The sequence below is a fragment of the Lissotriton helveticus genome, chromosome 3_1, assembly GCF_964261635.1.
Source record: "Lissotriton helveticus chromosome 3_1, aLisHel1.1, whole genome shotgun sequence".
Lineage (NCBI taxonomy): Eukaryota > Metazoa > Chordata > Amphibia > Caudata > Salamandridae > Lissotriton > Lissotriton helveticus.
In genome coordinates, this window is record NC_136061.1 from 1194853446 (window position 1) to 1194857681 (window position 4236).

Sequence of the window (4236 nt, forward strand, 5' to 3'; positions counted from 1 at the left end):
GGCTATGCTCGGACAACACCTCTCCTCCATCCGAGGGGGGATTCGGCCCGCGGCAAGGCGAAGTGCCCCGGCACAGGCTTTATGGGTCCCAGGCAGTCCTCCCCCGGGCGTCCGGGGCTCCCATCTCCAGGAGGCCAGCGGCTTAGGAAAGTACCCGGGACGGGCTCCATGGGTCCCGGCAGTCCTCCCCCAGGGCGTTCGGGCCCGAGAGCTCCGGTGGTCCTCCCCATGCCTGAGGCCCAGCCGGGGTCCCCGAGCCCTGCCCTGCCCTGCTTGGATAGGCAGGAGCCCTAGCGCAAAGGCCTGGGGTGGGAAGCTGGGAGTCCTTTCGAACCCAGCCATCTGGTTGCACCTCTCCCCTCGGCCATCTGGTCGCCCGCAATGCTTTCCAATGGGGCGACCAGATGGCCGGGCTTCTCTGGAAGTCCCGATGAGGTGCCATTCACCTCCCAGATCCCAGCCAGGGCTCCAGGAGGTCGGTCACATTGGCGCCCTGGGTCCCCTCCGTCACTTGGCACGCACGGGTTCCCTGAAAGAGGGGTAGCCTTCCTCCGGATTACTAGGGGCAAGGGTGTGCCCGACACCCTTCCGGGGCTGGCGGTTCCCTGCCGGGGACCAGATGGGTGATGCCCAGGCAACACCTCCCAGGCGTCCAGGGCTCCCTCCTCCGGCCCACGGTGTCGCAAAGTACCCGGGACGGGCTCCATGGGTTCCAGGCAGTCCTCCCCCGGGTGCCCGGGCCCAAGAGCTCAGGTGGTCCTCCCCATGCCTGAGGCCCAGGGTGGGGTGTCAGAGCCCCCTTGAGCCCTGCGGCCCCCGGAGCCTGCAGCCCCCGGAGCCCCACAGCCCTGCAGCCCCGGAGCCCTAGAGCCCCCGAGCCCTGCAGCCCTGCAGCCCTGGAGCCCTGCAGCCCCCGAGCCCTGTAGCCCTGGAGCCCTGCAGTGGCAGGCGGGAGCAGTCCCGCAGAGACTTGGGGCAGGCAGATTGGCGTCATTTCAGTTCCAGCCATCTGGTCGCACCTTTCACCTCGGCCATCTGGTCGCGTGCAATGCTTTCCAATGGGGCGACCTGATGGCCGGGCTTCCCTGGACGTCCCGATGAGGGGCCATTCGCCTACCGGATCCCAGCCAGGGCTCCAGGAGGTCGGGCGCCTTGGCGCCCTGGGTCCCCTCCGTCACTCAGTGTGCCCGGGTTCCCAGAAAGAGAGGTAGCCTTCCTCCGGATTACTAGGGGCAGGGTATGCCGGGAAACACCCCTCCCGGGCGGGCGGTTCACTGCCAGGGACCAGATGGGCTTTACTTAGGCACCACCTCCCAGGCGTCCGGGACTCACTCCTCTGGCCCGCGGCGTGGCAAAGTGCCCGGGACGGGCTCCATGGGTCCCGGGCAGTCCTCCCCCGGGTGTTCGGGCCCAGAGAGCTCTGGCAGCCCCACCTGTGCCTGAGCCACATGAGCCGGGGTCTCCGAGCCCCCGAGCCCTCTGTGGGCAAGCGGGAGCCCTACCGCAAAGGCCTCAGGGCGGGCAGACGGGAGTCCTTTTGGTCCCAGCCATCTGGTCACACCTCTCCCCTCGGCCATCTGGTCGCACCCAATGCTTTCCAATGGGGCAACCAGATGGCCAGGCTTCCCTGGTATTCCCGATGAGGTGCCATTCGCCTCCCGGATCCCAGCCAGGGCTCCAGGAGGTTGGGCGCCTCCGCGCCCTGGGTCCCCTCTGTCACTCGGTACACACAGGTTCCCAGAAGGAGAGGTAGCCTCCCTCCGGATTACTAGGGGCAGGGTATACCGGAACATCCCACCCGGGCAGGCGGTTCCCTGCCGGGGGCCAGATGGGCTGTGCCCGGGCAACACATCCCAGGCATCCGGGGCTCCCTCCTCCGGCCCGCGGCGTTGCAAAGTGCCCGGGACGGGCTCCATGGGTCCCGGGCAGTCCTCCCCCGGGTGTCCGGGCCCCGAGAGCTCCGGCAGCCCCACTTGTGCCTGAGGCCCAGCATCCGGGGTCTCTGAGCCCCCGAGCCCTGCGTGGGCAGGCGGAAGCCCTACCGCAAAGGCCTCGGGGCGGGCAGACGGGAGACCTTTCAGTCCCGGCCATCTGGTCGCACCTGTCCCCTCGGCCATCTGGTCGCGCCCAATGCTTTCCAATGGGGTGACCAGATGGCCGAGCTTCCCCGGAAGTCCCAATGAGGTGCCATTCACCTACCGGATCCCAGCCTGCGCTCCAGGAGGTCGGGCACGTTCGCGCCTAGGGTCCCCTGAGCCGCCCGGTGCGCACTTGTTCTCAGAAAGAGGGGTAGCCTTCCTCTGGATTACTAGGGACAAGGTACTCTGGGACCCCTCTCGGCCTAGCGGTCCTCAGCCGGTAGCTGGACGGGCCAGGATGCCGCCCAGCCCCGGGTCCATCCCCGGGCCTGGCGCGTGGCAGGATTCCCTAGACGGCGTCCGGGAGGGCCCCGGGAGGCGTCCCCTGCGCCTCCGGGCCTGGGGGCCCCCTTACTGGCTCCAGGGGCCCCACCGGGGCCGGGTGCTCCGGCCCTGGGCCCCGTCCCCCGGCCTGCCGGCACTGCCAAAGGACCGGGACATGGTTCTGTTGTGCCCGGGGAGCTTCACCTTGCTTGGCTGGGTTCAGGAGCTCTGGCTGGGGCCACCCTGGGGAGGGCGGCCTCCCCACCCGTGGCTTCGTCCTGGGTCCTGCCGCGTGGCAGGGTGCCCGGGACGGGGTCCGGAGGGCCCGAGGAGGCTCCCCCTGCGCCTCTGGGCTCGGGGCCCCCGGCTGGACGAGGCGCCTCCTTCTAGGGCGGCGGCGACTCTGGATGCGAGCCGGGCCCTTCCTGTGGATCGCCCCAGCTGCGGTGGTCGCCTCTCCCCGTGTCCCCTCGCCGGGGGGGCGGGGCCAGCGTCCTGCCTTGGCCAGCGCCTAGCAGCTGACTTAGAACTGGTGCGGACCAGGGGAATCCGACTGTTTAATTAAAACAAAGCACCGCAAAGGACCGAGGCGGGTGTTGACGCGATGTGATTTCTGCCCAGTGCTCTGAATGTCAAAGTGAAGAAATTCAATGAAGCGCTGGTAAACGGCGGGAGTAACTATGACTCTCTTAACCTATTCTCGGTTGTAGTGGCCTTTACCTCCGAGTGGTCCCGCCGGTAACTGCCTCTGAAGTGCTAGACTCTGCGTAGAGAAGCATATAGAGACAGGCCAAACAACGTTCTATCATGGCAGCAAGCGTGATAGTGAGAAATGGCGAAGCAAACAAACCCAATTCCAGATGGGGTAGTTCCTGGAGAATAAAAACCCCATTAAGATGGCGTAAGGAGGTGCTGTCTTTCCCAGAAATCATTAACCTCCTCACCGAATTTGACAAACCAGCACTAGCTTCCAACAATAAAACAAATAACAACGATTCAGATCATGATATAGGCCCTAGTTCACCCCTTATAGCAGAAGAAGACACAACAGTAGACCTCAGCAAATCCATCGAGTTTGTAGCCACCTCAGCCAAGAATGACATTGGTCAGCAAAATTTGAAAATCTTCCAGATGTGTACGAGGTCAGCAAAGATGTAGTAACAAAGAAAAGTGATTACACAAAAAAAGTCACTTATTGGAAGTACCCAAACATATAAATGTGACTTGTGTGGAGACATATTGGGAAGCACAAAGGCTTCTATTTCAAAACGTACTGTTCAAAATGTGACAAAGAAGCCGAATATCACAATATTGCATTCCATTATGCCAAATGTAAAGGAAGACCTCAAAAAGGAGAGCTGCCATTCCTGTGCAGCTTCTGTGACCTCAGATATGGAACAAAAATTGGTGTTTCTCAACATGCTCGACATGCGCATCCAAGAGCGCACAATGAGGCTAGACTAGCAGCTCTTGCATGCAGCAAACCGTCAAAATTATGCTCACAGGAAGAAATATTGCTACTAGCAGAATTGGAAAAAGTATATGAAAATAAGAGAAATATTAATGCGCTGATGGTTCCGCATTTTGACAACAAGAACAGAAAACAAATTGCAGAAAAAAGAAGAGATAGAAGAGATAAAAGCAAAAAATCCGCAAAAGATGTACTACAAGCATCAAATGTTTCTGAAAATGACTCTTGCGATGAACCAGAGGTTACAGTGGAAGTAACAACAGAAAAGCACAGAGACTTTATAAATCGAAAACGTGCGCAAAAAATCAAAAACTTTGATGAACTGGAAGACAGAATATCAGAAATCGAGAAATACACTCAAAA